The sequence below is a fragment of the Mesoplodon densirostris genome, chromosome 4 (assembly GCF_025265405.1).
Source record: "Mesoplodon densirostris isolate mMesDen1 chromosome 4, mMesDen1 primary haplotype, whole genome shotgun sequence".
Classification (NCBI taxonomy): Eukaryota; Metazoa; Chordata; class Mammalia; order Artiodactyla; family Ziphiidae; genus Mesoplodon; species Mesoplodon densirostris.
Window position 1 is genome coordinate 115,448,075 of NC_082664.1, and position 16,623 is coordinate 115,464,697.

Here is a 16,623-nt window from a genome sequence, read left to right on the forward strand (position 1 = left end):
ACACCCATTTATGATAAAAAAAAAAAACCCTCCAGAAAGTAGGTAGAGAGGGAACTTAACATAATAAAGGCCATATATGACAAACCCACAGCCCACATCATTCTCAATAGTGAAACACTGAAACCATTTCCACTAAGATCAGAAACAAGACAAGGTTGCCCACTCTCACCACTATTATTCAATGTAGTTTTGGAAATTTTAGCCACAGCAATCAGAGAAGAAAAAGAAATAAAAGGAATCCAGATCAGAAAAGAAGTAAAGCTGTCACTGTCTGCAGATGACATGATACTATACAAAGAGAATCCTAAAGACTCTACCAGAAAACTACTAGAGGTAATCAATGAATTTGGTAAAGTAGCAGGATACAAAATTAATAAACAGAAATCTCTTGCATTCCTATACACTAATGATGAAAAATCTGAAAGAGAAATTAAGGGAACACTCCCATTTACCACTGCAACAAAAAGAATAAAATACCTAGGAATAAACCTACCTAAGGAGACAAAAGCATGGACTTATATATACTACCACATGTAAAATAGATAGTTAGTGGGAAGCAGCCGCATAGCACAGGGAGGTCAGCTCAGTGCTTTGTGACCACCTAGAGGGGTGGGATAGCGAGGGTGGGAGGGAGACACAAGAGAGAGGAGATATGGGGATATATGTTTATGTATAGCTGATTCACTTTGTTATAAAGCAGAAACTGACACACCATTGTAAAGCAATTATACTCCAATAAAGGTGTTAAAAAATAAAAATAGGGCTTCCCTGGTGGCGCAGTGGTTGAGAGTCCGCCTGCCGATGCAGGGGACTAGGGTTCGTGCCCCGATCCCGGAGGATCCCGCATGCCGCGGAGCGGCTGGGCCCGCGAGCCATGGCCGCGGAGCCTGTGTGTCCGGAGCCTGTGCTCCGCAACGGGAGAGGCCACAGCAGTGAGAGGCCCGCATACAGCAAAAAAAAAAATAAAAAAAAAATAAAAATAAAATAAAAATAAAAATAAAAATAAAAAAATAAAAACAATACATTGGTAACAGCAAAAAAAAAAAAAAAAGCTGCCAATTACATGTTAAGATACCGCTGATGCCCAGGTTTCAGAGGAAAAAAGTCTGTAGAGAATAGATTAATTTTATTTCAAAAGAGAGTAGTAAGTCCTTTCTCTGGATATTTTGATTTTGTTTTGTATTTTACTCTAATGTGTTAAGGACATGTTAAAATGATAGCAAGATGGCTTGTCACAGACCATGACCAAAAAGTCTTGAGCAGAACTGAAATTTCATGGTCGTTTCTACCTTTCAGAGATCCCAGGAGGCAGACATCTAGGTATCAGCAGGAGGCTTCCAGAAGAATCTATTCAAGATCCTTTCTTTACCTACCAATTTATATGTTAAATGGCATATAACATGGATTACAACAATTGGATGTAACATTGGATGAATTAGAACAATGTTATAAATAATATGGGATAATGTTATCAAAGCCTGTGTCAAGTTTCTGGGCTCCCAATATTGTTCCTTGATCAATAGGACCATTCCTGATCCAGTACAACATAATCTTAATCACTACAACTTAATGGAAATGTTGGTATTTGGCAGGGCAAGTCTCCGACAACTTTGTTCTTTTGTTTCAAAATTATCTTACCTATCCTTGGCCCTTTACTCATCATTGTTAAGTTCTAGGATCTACTTGTCCAGTCCCATGAAGACCCAGTTGAGACTTTAGTTGGAATCACATTAAATTTACAGACTAGTTTGGGAAATTCTGACATCTTTATGATACTGAGTTTTCCCAGAAATAAATATATAACTCACCATTTATTTTGGTCTTAGATTTATTTATTGATACTTTTTAACACCTGCAAATACTGGAAAAAAGTCATATAGTTGATGAATGATGGTAATTTAGTTTATTCCTTTCTAACCCTTAATATTTCATTCTTTTACTTTTCTTGTTATTTAAGATTCTTATCATTCTTAAGATATATTTTTTAAGTGATGACAATGGGTATCTTTATTTTGTTCCACATATAGAAACTTGTAATGTTTCAGCATTAAATGAGCTTTTGGTAAACACCTTACATCAGGTTACACAAGTTTTCTTCTATTTTACAAATGGGTATTAAATACCATCAACTGATTTTTCCCCAGCTACCAAGATGATCGTATGATTTTTCTCCTTCATTCTGTTAATATTGATAGAATGAATTATATGAATGAATTTTTCTAAAGTTAAACAAAACTTATTTTTCATTAGAAAACTAAATCTGTTATGATTTTTAAAAATTTTTTGCTAGATTTAGTGAGTTAATACTCTAGTTAAGATGCATACATACATGCTCATAAGTGATATTGTATGCTAGGTGGAACTTGCCTGCAAAACCCACTTTTTTGAATTTCTTTTTAAAAACATATCAATCAAGAGAATGAAAAGACAAGCTTCAGACTGGTATAAAATATTTGAAAAAAGATATACCTGATAAAGACTGCTATCCAAAATATACAAATGACACTTAACAGTAAAGAAAACAACCCAATCAAAAAAACCTTGGACACCTCAACAAAGAAGATATTAGGGAATTGCAAATTTAAACAACCAGATACCACCACACACCTAGTAAATGGTCAAAATGCAGAACACTGGCAAGGATGTAGAGCAACAGGGGCCTCCATTCATTACTGATGGGTATGCAAAATGGAACAGCCACTTTGAAAGACACTTCGGCAGCTTCTTACAAAACTAAACATCCTCTTACCATACAATCCACCAATCACACTCCTTGGCGTTTACTCAAGGGAGTTGAAAACTTATGTCCAGACAGAAATCTGCACATGGATGCTTAAAGCAGCTTTATTCATAATTGCCAAAACTCTGAAGCAATCAAGATGTTCTTGCGTAGGTGAATGAATAAATAAATAAACTGTGGTATATCCAGACAATGATATGTTATTTAGTCTTAAAATGAAATGAGCTATTAAGCCATGAAAAGACCTGGAGGAAGCTTAAATGCATACTACTAAGTGAAAGAAGCCAGTCTGAGGGCTACATGCTGTATGATTCCAACTATATGACATTCTGGACCAGGCAAAACTATGGAGACAGTAAAGTTCAGTGGTTTCCAGGAGTTGGGGGGGGAGAGGGATAAATGGGAGGAGCACAGAGGATTTTTAGGGCAGTGAAGCTAGTATGATACTATAATGGTGGATACATGTCATTATACATTCGTCCACATCCATAGAATGTACAACATAAAAAGCGAACCCTTAGTGTAAACTATGGACTTTGGTTGATCATTATTTGGCAATGTTGGCTCATCGATTGTAACAAACATACCACTCTGGTGAGGGTGTTCATAATTGGGGAGGCAGTGCATTGTGGGGGCAGGGCTATGTGGGAAATCTCTGAACCTTCTCAACTATGCTGGGGATCTAAAACGGCTCTAAAAAATAAAGCATATTTTAAAGATAGATGATAAATAGGTAGATAGGTCCAATTATCTTGTCTATTTTTCTATTTTGTCTGGAACCACCTTGTATTTTTCTAGAAAAAATAAATTCTGGCTAAGTTTCCATATTCAATGGCATAAAGTTGTCCATAATATTCTCTCTTCTTTACTTTCTTGATAATTATTCCCGAGGTGTGTTCATTTTATTAGTTCTTTTAAAAACCAACTTATTCCTTCTTGATTTCTATCTTATTTTTCTCATTTAATACATTTCTACTCTTTTCTTTATTCTTCCTTCTGTTTACTTAATATTATTTTTTTCCTAACTTCTTGGGATTGGTAATTAATTCACAAATTTTAGTTTTAAAATCTTGCCTAATGTAAGCATTTAAGGCTATGGATTTCTCCCTACATATATACACACATGCACACACACATTCACACACACTGAAGTTTTTTCTTTTTTAATTCACATTTGGGTACTTAGTTCTCCAGATACGTATTTTTAGTAGAACAAGGACACATCTGTTTTTCTATCTGTGTCTATCTGTATCTATTTCTCTACATTAGATGAGGCTTGTTAATTATGAAGTTCTATATCCTGACACAATTTTTCCTTCTTGAACTATCAATTACTTAAAAAAAAGTACATTAAAATCTTCTACCACAATTATGGATTTATCTGCCAATTTTTCTTCATTTGCTTCAAAGCTATTTTATTAGGTGCATACATGTGAAATTTGTTAAGTATTCTCAGAAATTGTTTCTTTTTTATCATTGACTTGACCTCTAACCTTAATTGCACCTTTTTCTTATAGTGTGCGCATGCACATGAGAGTGCATGTGTGTGTGCATTTTCCTGTTGTAAACATAGCCATTCTAATTTTATCTTATTCCTGTTGGTCAAGTATAGCTTTTTCCTTTTTTTTTTGTCTCTTGTGTACTTATGCTTTAGTTCAAATATATATCCAAATGGTATGTGTGTGTGTGTGTGTGTGTGTGTGTATACATATACATATATGTGTGTGTGTGTGTGTGTGTGTATATATATATATATATATATATATATATATATATATATATACAAATGGTGTACAGTTGGATTTTTAAAAAATATATTGTTGGGGGATCTCTGTCTTTTTAACTAGCTGCCTAATCCTTTTATCTTGTCTGTTACAATGTTTGGTTTTATTCCTACTATTTAATTTTGTGGAGTTTTTTGTGGGTTTTTTTTGTGGTATGCGGGCCTCTCACTGCTGTGGCCTCCCCGCGCCGTGGAACACAGGCTCCGGCCGCGCAGGCCCAGTGGCCATGGCCCACGGGCCCAGCCGCTCTGCGGCATGCGGGATCCTCCCAGACCAGGACACAAACCCGTGTCCCCTGCATCAGCAGTTGGACTCCCAACCACTGCGCCACCAGGGAAGCCCTCTGCTTTTTATTTCACCCTCCTTTGATTGCATTTCCCTCATTTCTTTAGGCTTCTCACATTTTCTTTATTCTTTCCCTACTCACTTCTTACCTGTCTGGAAGTTTAAAAAATTATTCTTATGCTTCTGATGGTTATTCTTACATTTTTATCCCTTTAAAACAAACATTTATTGTTCTTTTCTAATTACAGAAATAAAACATATTTACAAAAAGGGAAATACAGAAAACACTTGGTAGGGACGCAATAATTATGAGGTGACTGAAGGAACAAAAATAAAATTTACACACAATTTTGTAACTCAGAGGTAACCTCTTTAACATTTTTTTCTGACCTTTTTCTATGCATGTGGATACATCAGTTGTATATAATGCACATGCATACATACAGATATTTTAAACAAAATTTTGGATCTTACATACAATACTCTTTAGAATTTGCTTTTTTTCCCCACTTTAGCAATGTATCATAGACAGTTTCGATTTTTACATTTTTAACGTGTATACTTTACTCAAAGCTGACAGCTCTATGCTCTGACAGAGCAACTTAAGTCCAACTAAGTGCTTTACCTCCAAGTACCATCCAAATACTGCCTTTCATGTTACTATTTTCCATCATTTTAATCTCTGTTTTTCGCCCTCAAGTTCGTCATTATTATTATATATGTTCAAAACTGTTTATATTTACCTGAATTTTTAACAATTGCATTCCTTCTCATACCCTGTTCCTAAATGTATATTCTGGTAGTTTCTTTAATACATGTATTTCTGGTATTTCATGGCAGTTTACCTTTTCATGTTAACTTCTTTAGTCTTTGTTTTCCTGAAAATGTCCTGATTTTGCCCCTCATGTAAAGAAGGGTTTAGCCGGGACAGAATTCTACATTGACGATTATTTTCTCTCAAAATTTAAAGTTACTCTTATTTTTTTCTGGCTTCTACTGTTGCCTCTAAAAGGCCTGCAGTCAGTCTCATCGTCATCCCTTTGTAGCAAACTATCTTTTTTTCTTTCATTTTTTCCACTATCTCCTTAGCTTTGGGCGTTCTGCCGCTTTTAGCAAAGTTGTCTAGGTGCCCGTTTCTTATTATCTATCTTTCCTCAGACTTCTTGTATCTCCTGAAACTGAGGATTTATGTTTTTCATCAATATTATTAAATTCTCAGCCATTCTTTTGGAACATGGCTTCTGGAGGAAAAAGTCGTATTTCACCGGAAAACTGCATCCTCTAAAAGCATACAGCTCTGAGCAAGGCATGGGACTAGGTCTGAGCTCTTTGGAAGCTCTTTGTAAGCTGCAAGCAGAGTATAGATGTATAAATTATGTGTTGTCTGGGAGTGATTTCACTGGTGGTGATTTGACTTCCTGCGCCCAGTAAGTAAACACATTTTATGTCCACTTACAATTCATCTCAACATTCCTTTACTTCATATACATTTGTCCTGGTTTGACTTTTCCTTTAATTGGATCTAACATCTGCCTGGTTCCCTGTCTTGTGAGTAAAATAAATTCTTTAGCATGTGTTCATTTTTTATATCTGTATATGGGTCACAATTTTACCTTTCCTCTGAAACATCATCTCCTAACACTTCTCCCACGTTCTTTCTATTATTTCCTTCTACGATACCAGCCACCACGCGTGGGAGCACCTATGCAAGAGAGGAACTCATATGCCCTGTCTCACAAGGTTAAGTGTGGGGTCAATCCAGGATGGGGTTCATGCGTCCACATCTGCTTTCTGCATGACCTCAGACACACTATGCTATTATTTTGATGACTCTTCCTATTTTTGACTTACTTGCAAAATAGTAACAGTACCCTTCTCAAAAAAGGTTGTAAATATATGTAAAACATTTGGACCAGGACCTGATACATAGAAGCACCATTCACCAATGCATCCATTCACCATTCTTTCATATTTTCCACCTATTTAGCTGGCTATGATTCATTTAGGAAATTACCTCTACTCCTTTAACCATGTCTCATCTGACACCCAATGCTTCTACTGAGTTTTAATTTTTTATTTCACTGAAATGTTGTGTTAGTTTTACAATGTTGTGTTAGTTTTACAATGTTGTTAGATTTACAATGTTGTGTTAGTTTCAGGTGTACAGCACACTGATTCAGTTATATATATATATATATATATATATATATATATATATATATATATTCTTTTTCAGATTCTTTTCCCTTTTAGGTTATCACAAAATATTGAGTATAGTTCCCTGTGCTATACAGTAGGTCCTTGTTGTTTATCTATTTGATTTACTGTAGTGTGTATATGTTAATTCCAAACTCCTAATTTATCCCTCCTCCACCCTTCCCCTTTGGTAACCATAAGTTTGTTTTTCATGCCTGTGGGTTTATTTCTGTTTTGTAGATAAGTTGAGTTTTTAATTTTGATGCCTATATTTCTCATCTCTATTAATTTTATGTGATTTTTTTCAAAGCTGTTTTTTAAAGAGTGTTTTGCGTTTTTCTTGCATTTTCAATTCTTAATTGTATTTAATTATTTAAACATTATTTATTAGTTCCTATTATCTAAAGTTTAGATCCAGATCTGCAGTATGTTATGTCTGATAATATCTGCTCCAAGGGAGCTGCTATTTGTTTATGTATGTTTTGTAAGTTTAATTTTCAACTCATCTATTTGCATATGTTTGTTTTGCCTTTAGCAGTCTTTGTAATGTTTGCTGTAAAATCTAATGAAGGGTGATATAGAGCGAGAGCTCAGGGGACACAGATGTAGCCACGGTGTTGGTGGAAGCGAAATGACAAGGGGGAGTGAGGGAGAAGAGCAGAGCCCTATGGCTGTCCCCTCACAGCTTTCCAGCCCCCACTCCTGGACACCAACCACTGTAGTTTGTGCTGCTTGTCAGGTGGCAGAAAACTCGGTTCAAACACTGATGCACCACCATGGAGCTTGGACAGGGCACATCTCAGCTTCCAGATGCCAAAAACTGGAATGAATCTTCAGTCTCCGAGCCCCCTGATTGTGACACAGAGCTTCCCCCACACAGCCAGAAACAGGCAAGCTTCCTGTTCACCTTCCTGCACTGAGAAGGAGATACTCCTCCAGTCCCCTTCTCAGAGAGGGCAGTGTTTCCACAGCAGTCGGTTCCAGCCCACCTGGTCTGGGCAAGAGGGTGGGGCCCAGGTGTCACCCTTGCCTCCCTAGGGGAGTTGTTTGGTGACCCAGGACCCAGGATAACTGCCTGAGCTCCCAGGGCTCCATGTGGGGAAAGCACTGGCCTCCATCCTCCCGGGCTGCTCAGAGCCCCTGCAGTCCCTCCAACACAGAGGTCAGGCAGCCTACTTCATGGATGTGAATGAGTCCATGAAGTAAAAGTGAGTTTTCCATTTCTGAGCTGTGTAACCTGTGATGCCCTTTCTCTCCAGAGCCATGAAACAAAGAGAACAAAAGAAAGCTAGCCAACCCTGCTGGGGAGGGGAGAATTTCTGCCACTGGTGCCCTTGGTTACTTTTCACACAAGGACTGCGAATCAGGTGTGGAAATTCAAACGTGAGTGAAGGTGAGTAGAAAACACAGAGGGAAAGGTGCTGACTTTGCACTCTGCCCACCTGTGTTTCAGTGACCTCTGACCTGGCATGTATGCCACCTTGGGAACCTCCCACATAAGTGGGGCCACCAAGTCCATGCCTGAAGTTCCCCAGTAACTGGCTGAAAAGTGACCAGGCTAATCTTCTTAATGGGAGCTTTTCCCTTTAGATGGAAGATAGTAAAGAAATTGATCAACATTCATCTGAATAAATATGAAATCTAAGTAAACTAAGTGTATGCACTTGCTATTACAGTATAAATAAAATCTAAAAATGATAAAACAGAAATATTGTTTTTATCTTCAAGAAGTTAATCTACATATTTCCTGTCTAAAATTATACTAAGTATTTCTACCAAAACACTGAAGCAAGAAGTGCTTCAAGTGAACCAAGCTGGTATACCATGTTTGGAAAGAAATTTCACAAAATGTAATAAGAGGATTTAAGAACCTTAAAAATTCCATGTTTCATCTGGAAAAATGTATAAGGTTAAAATAATTATAGTCACAAATATGTTTATTACCAATTTCAATAAAACAAAAATTAGAGCTCAGACTTTTCACTTAGGGATAGAATAGACACACTTTTACCTATTTGCATGGGCTGAACTGCACCTCCCCCAATTCATATGTTGAAGTCCTAACCCCCAGTGTGAATATATTTGGAAACAGGACCTTTAAGGGGGTAATTAAGGTACATGCAGCCATAAGGATGGGGCCGTAATCCAATAGGACTGGTAGCCTTATAAGAATAGGAAGAAATTAATATTCATATTTTCTCTCTCTCTTTTTCATAGAGGACACAGTGTGAAGGCAGGCATCTACAGGCCCGGATGGGATCTTTCACCAGGAACCAAATTGGCTGGCAGAAATAAACGTCTCCATTTTTATGTATCCATTACAGTTACTTTAAGAGTTTCTTGGGAACAACACAGTATATAAATAAATAAGAAATAAAATGTAATGGCCTGGGGATTCTGCCCCAAATAAATATTTACTTTAGTGAAAAAAAATGCCCAGAGTATGGTATTTTGTTATTAGTGTTTTGCAGCACTATTACTTCCATTAACTATGCCTAAAACTCTTAACATAAAATATAAATAAACATAGGACCACTGTGAAAATGCAGAGAAGAAGGCAGAAGGACTCACACAGTCCTTGGGTTTTCCATTTGTCTCTTATATTCCAAACTGAGTACTGGAGAAGCACCAACAGGTGCAGAGAAAAACAACAACAACAAAAATGTCCTGAGAAAAGCAAAATGACCAGGAAAGGGCAGCCAGGGAGACAGAAAACTTTTAAGTAATAGTCCTACCTCAGCTAAACACCAAAGGAAAAAATCATGTTCTACCAACAACACCATCAGCAGAGAGGTGAGGCCTGTAGGCTACCAACAAAATTACATATTCCAAGAAAATATTATCAAAACAAGCAAGATCAACTATATATTACCAGATAAACTAGACTTTAGAGGAAAGAAAATTACAAAGAGCAGATATAAATTTACATACTGATAAAGACTCCACATATCAAGAAGACACAACAATCATACTTTCTTTCCCAAACGAGCTGAAAAGCTGAAAAGTATGTGAATAAAATCAGAAGGAAGTAAAAAAAAAAAAGAAAAAGAAAGAAAGAAATATACAAATCTACATTCTTCAACACTCCTCTCTCAACACTTGATGAGAGGACAACTAGACAGAAAATCAGGAAAGTCACAGAACTTCACACACCATCAACCAATAGGGCCAAATTGGCAGAAAACCCTTTCCCCAACACAGCAAAAACACATTGTTTTCAGGTCCCCAAGGAGCATATACTAAGACAGACTACAAACTGTGCCATAAAAGCCTCAACAATATTATAAGAATTTAAACCATATGGAGTGTGATTTTCCACAATGGAATCAAATTAAAAACAAGTAAAAAGGAGACAACATGAGAATTTCCAAACACTTGGAATCTAAACACTAAATTTCTAAATAACCTATGAGTCAAAGAGAAAGTCTATGGGAAACTCAAAAGATAAGGTGAACTGAAGAAACTAAAAATACAGCTTATCAAAATTTGTGAGGTGCAGGTAGAGTGCTGAGAAAGAGATGTATAGTAGTAAATGCTTACATTAGAAAAAAGTCTCAAGTCTGTAACTCTATGCTGACTCCTCATGTAACAAAAAAAAAATGAAGAAAAAAATAAACTCATAACAGGTAGAGAGAGAAGGAAATAATAAATATAGGAAGAAAAATCAATGAAAGTGAGAAAAGAAAAACAACAGGGAAAATCAATGAAACAAAAATCTACTTCTTTGAAAAGATCAATTAAATTGACAAGCCGGGGCTTCCCTGGTGGCGCAGTGGTTGAGAGTCCGCCTGCCGATGCTGGGGACACGGGTTCATGCCCCAGTCCGGGAGGATCCCACATGCCGCGGAGCGGCTGGGTCCATGAGCCATGGCCGCTGAGCCTGCACGTCTGGAGCCTGTGCCCCGCAATGGGAGAGGCCACAACAGTGAGAGGCCCGCGTACCACAAAAATAAGAGGGAAAAAAAAAAATTTGAGGGAAAAAAAAAATTTGACAAGCCAATATCAGGAATGAATTTGAGTATATCACTACAAGCCCTGAACACATCAGAAGAATGACAAGAGGATGTCACAAACAACTCTTCACATACAAATTTGACAGTTTAGATGAAATAGACCAATTCCTTGGAAAGCACAACCTACTAAAACTTAAACAAGAGGATATAAATAAGCTGAATAGGTACAAAATTATTAGACAAATTGAATTAATAATTTTAAAATTCCTGAAAAGAACTCTCTAGGTCCTGATGGTTTCACTAGAAAATTCTACCAAACAATTAAGAAGAATTAATACCAATTCTATAACTCTCTCCCAGAAAACAGAGGATAAGAGAATATCTATCAACTCATTTTAAGAAGCTAATATTATTCTGAAACCAAAACCACAAGGATAGTACTGAAAAAAAAAAGAATAAGAAAAAATATAGAAACGTATAGAGTACATTCCCTCATAGACACAAAAATCCTTAACAAAAAATTAGCAAATACAATTTGGCAGCATATATAAAGAATTATACACATAACCAAGTGGGGTTTATTCCATGAGTACAACATTGGTTGGAGTATTTCAAAACTGATCAATAAATCAACCATATTAAGAGGCTGAAGAATAAAAAGCACATGCTTATACCAACTGGTGCAGAAAAACACACTGATAATATTCAACACTCATGCAGAATAAAAACTGTCAGAAAACTGGAATAGAGGGGAACTTCCTCAGCCTGATAAAGAACATCTATCAAAAAACCCACAACTAGTATCATACATAATGGTAAAAAGACTGAATGCCTTCCCTCTAAGATCAGGAACAAGGCAGATCTTATTCCTGATCTTTCAACACCCTTATTCAACATAATACTGGAGTCCTCACCAGGAAAGCAGAAGAAATAAAGGCATAGAGATCAGAAGGAAAGAAAACCATCTTATTTGCAGTTGACATGATAACAGAAATCATTTGCATGACTATGTAGAAAGCCCCAAGAAATATTTAACAACAACAACAACAACAAAACCCCACAACAACTGCTAAAACTAATACATGAGTGGAGCAAGGTCAGAGGATACAAGGTCAACATTTAAAAAGAATTGTGAAGGAGGGTTCAAGATGGTGGCATAGGATGATCCTGAACTCACCTCCTTCCACAGACACAACAGATCCACAACTACATATGGGATAATCCCCTCATAAAGGGACCCGAAAGCTGGAGGAACAGAATCTCCACAACAAAGAGTAAAAGGACAACACTGAGATGGTGAGGAGAGGCAGAGAGATGTGTCACCAAGGAGGAAACCACACCCTGGCTGCGGTGATCCACAGTGATCCACAATCGGGAGGGATCACAAAGGCCCAGATCTTTTCTCTGAGGAGTGAGGGATTCAAGCTCCACACCAGGCACCCTGACCCCTAGATCCTGCACAGGAGAGACAAGCCCCCAAAACACCTGATTTTAAAAGCCAAAAGAGAGTGCTCACTTCAGCAGCCCATATACTAAAATTGGAACAATACAGAGAAGATTAGCAGGGCCCCTGCACGAGGAAGATGTACAAATTCGTGAAGCATTCCATAGTTTTTGCACTTATTTACAAAACAGAAATATACTCACAGACATAGAAAACAGTTTTATGGCTACCAAAAGGGGAGAGAGGGGATAAATTAGGAGTTTGGGATTAAAATATACACACTATTATATATAAAACAGATAAAAAAGAACCTACTGTATAGCACAGGGAACTATACTGAATATCTTGTAATAACCTATAATGGAAAAGAATCCGAAAAAGAAAATATATATATATATTTTTTTTATATAACTGAATCACTTTGCTATACACCTGAAATTAACACAACATTGTAAATCAACTATACTTCAATAATAAAAAAAAAGAAAAACCAAAAGGGAATACATCCAGGGCAACCACAGAACTGAGAGAAGAGAAAATTCATTCTTAAAGGACCCACATGCAGACTCACTCAATCCAAAAGCCAGCATGAAAACACCAGATTGAAAAGTATATAGACTGTAGGTCACGGGGACCCACTTACTAACCTTGAAGCATCACCAGAGAGGCAAGAACCATTTCAGATGCTCCCTGGGGAATGCAAGACAGTGCCAGGAACCATTTTTGCCATTTCAGACTACCTTGCTAATACTGGTGCTGGTGGGCACCACTTTGAAATTCTCGCTCTAACTTGTTAGCACCAGTGTGCCCCACTGAGAGCCCCACCCACTCCTGTCACATCAGCCCCACCTACCAGTCGGTGCAGCCATCACAGGTAGACCTCCAAGCCAGTCTGGGGGGCTGCCTCACTCACCAGCACACCACAGCAGCTGTAGCTATGTCCCTCAGCCATCCTGGAGGGAAGCCCAGCCCACCAGCATGCCACAGAACCAGCTGTGGCCCCACCATAGAGGAGGGTGCATGCAGCCCCAATAGGGGACAACCCTTGAATGCCTGGCTCTAGTGTCCAGGCAGAATTGCACCTCTGAGCCCCACAAGACATTTCCTAAATAAGGCCACTCCTTCAAGACTAGGAAGGATAGCTGATTCACCTAATACATAGAATCAAAGAATTAAGAAAAATGAGGAGACAGAGGAATATGATCCAATTGGAAGAACAAGTCAAAACCTCAGAAAAATAACTAAATGAAATGGAGATAAGCAATCTACCTGACAAAGAGTTAAAAGTAATGGTTATACAGCTGCTCACCAAGCTCAGGAGAAGAATGGATGGACACAGTGAGAACTTCAACAGAGACAGAAAATATAAGAAAGTACCAAACAAAAGTTACAACTAAACTGAAAAATACACTAGAAGAGCTGAACAGCAGACTGGATGAGATAGAAGAACAAATCAACAAGCTGGAAGACAAAATGGAACTCATCCAGACAGGGCATTATTACAGGGATTATTACAAAATGAAAAAGAACTTAAAAAGCAAAGATACCTAAATGGACCTTTGGGACAACATTACATTTGCATTATAGGGGTTCCAGAAGAAGAGGAGAAAGAAAAAGGGTCAGAAAAATTATTTGAAGAAACAGTGGCTGAAAACTTCCCTACTCTGGGGAAGGAAACAAGACTTCCAGGTCCAGGAAGTGCAGCAAGTTCCAAATAAGATGGACCTATAGAGTCACACACCAAGACATATTATAATTAAAATAATAAAAGTTAAGGATAAAGAGAGAATCCTAAAAGCAGAAAGAGAAAAACAACTTGTTACATACAAGGTAAACCCCTAAGGCTATCAGTAGATTTCTCAGCAGAAACTGTACAGCCCAGAAGGCAGTGGCATGACATATTCACAGTGCTGAAAGAAAAAAAAAAATTTCCAGCCAATAATTCTCTACTCATCAAGCTTATCATTCAGAATTGAAGAAGAGATCAAGATATTCCAAGATAAGTAAAAGCTAAAGGAGTTCATCACCACTAAACTGACCCAATAAGAAATGCTAAAGGGACTTCTTTCAGCTGAAAAGAAATGGCACCAACTAATAATAAGAAAACATACAAAAGTAAAAATCTCACTGGAAGGGTGAATAATAAATATAGTAAATTAATCACATAAAACAAGCATGAAGGTTAAAAGATAAAAGCAATAAAATTAACTAAAATTACAATACTTAATTACTTAAGGGATGCATAAAATAAAGAGATAAAATGTGTCATTAAAAGTATAAAACATGGGGGGTATTAAAAAGATAAAGTTTTGGAATGTGTTCAAACCTAAGTTGCTACTAACTTAAAACAGGCTACTATTTACACAGGATGTGATATGTGAACCTCACAGTAGCCAAAAGGAAAAAAATTATAGTAAATACACAAAAGAAAATAAGAAAGGAATCTAAACATAACACTAAAGAAAACCACAAAACACAAGGGAAGAGAAAAAGAGAAGAGGAATAGAACGGAGAGGAACTCCAAAAATAGCTAGAAAATAATTAAGAAAATGGCAATACATACCTATCAATACTTACTTTAAATGTAAATGGACTAAATTTGCCAATCAGAATACACAGAGTAGATGAATGGACAAAAAACCCAAGACCCGTAAGTAGGTTGCCTACAAGAGACTCACTTTAGAAGAAAGGACACGCACAGACTAAAAGTGAAGAGATGGAAAAAGATGTTCCATGCAAAGGGAAATGAAAAGAAAGCTGAAGTAGCCATACCCATATGAGACAAAATAGAATTTAAAACTAACAGTGAAATAAAAGACAAAGACAGGCATTATATAATAATGGGGTGATTAGAAATTAATCACAAGAAAAAAATGGGGGAAAAAACCCACAACATGTGGATATTAAATAACATGCTACTGAAAACCAATGGGTCATCAATGAAATCAAAGGAGAAATCAAAAATTACCTAGAGAGAAATGAAACAGAAATATGACATACCAAAATCTATGGGATACAGTAAAGTGGCTTTAAGAGAAAAGTTCTTATCAATACAGGCCTACCTCATAAAACATGAAAATCCCCCCCCCAAAATGTAACTTTACACCTAAAGGAACTAGAAAAAGAAGAATAAACAAAGCCCAAAATTAGTAGAAGAAAGGAAATAATAAAACTAGGGCAGAAATAAATGAAATAGAGACAAAAAGCTATAGAAAAGAGCAACAAATCTAAGAGGTGGTTCATTGAAAAGACAAAATTAACAAACCTTTAGCTAGACTAACCAGAAAAAAAAGAGAGGACTCAAATAAATAAAATCAGAAATGAAAGAGAAAAAGTTACACTAATACCACAGAAATACAAAGGATCATAAGAGATTATTACAAACAATTCTGCACCAATAAATTGGATAACCTAGAAGAAATGGATAAATTCCTAGAAACATACAAACTTCAAAGACTGAATCATGAAGAAATAGAAAATCTAAATAGAGCAATCAATAGTAAAGAGACTAAAACAGTAATCAAAATCTAACAAAAAACCCAGGATCAGATGGCTTCATTGGTGAATTGCATATAATATTTAAAGAAAATTTAATACCCATCTTTCTCAAACTCTTCCAAAAACTGAAGAGAAGGGAAACTTTCCAAATATATTTTACAAAGTCAGCATTACCCTGATACCAAAACCAGATAAGGGCATGAGAGAGAAAAAAAAAGAAAAAGAAAAAGAAAAAGAAAGAAAAATACAGGCCAATATACTCGATGAAGATAGATGTAAATATCCTCAACAAAATATTAGCAAATTTAATACAACAATACATTAAAAAGATCATATATCATGATCAAGCAGGATTTATTCCAGGGATGCAAGGATGGTTCAAATCCATGTATCGATCAATGTGATACATCACATTAACAAAATGAAGAATAAAAATCATATGATCACCTCAATAGATACAGAAAAAAGCATCTAATTCAACATCCATTTATGATAAAAACTCTCAAAAAAGTGCCTATAGAGAGAGTGTACCTCAACCTAATAAAGGCCACATATGACAAACCTACAAGTAACATCATACTCAATGGTGAAAAGCTGAAAGCTTTTCCCCTAAGATCAGTAATAAGACAAGGATGTCCACTCTTGACACTTTTATTCAACATAGTATCAGATGTCCTAGCCTAGAGCAATTAGGCAACAAAAAGAAATAAAAGGCATCCAAAT

At 36.6% G+C, this 16,623-nt stretch overlaps 1 protein-coding gene and 1 non-coding gene across 2 annotated transcripts in view; one reads left to right on the forward strand and one right to left on the reverse strand.

Annotated features, from left to right (window-relative positions):
• CHRNA7 (cholinergic receptor nicotinic alpha 7 subunit) overlaps positions 1-16,623 on the reverse strand; it is a 130,069-nt gene that overhangs the window by 22,464 nt on the left and 90,982 nt on the right. The window lies entirely within an intron of this gene.
• LOC132489496 (U6 spliceosomal RNA) lies at positions 12,467-12,573 on the forward strand. The gene has a single exon (XR_009531906.1). It is a non-coding gene; the product is annotated as a U6 spliceosomal RNA (small nuclear RNA).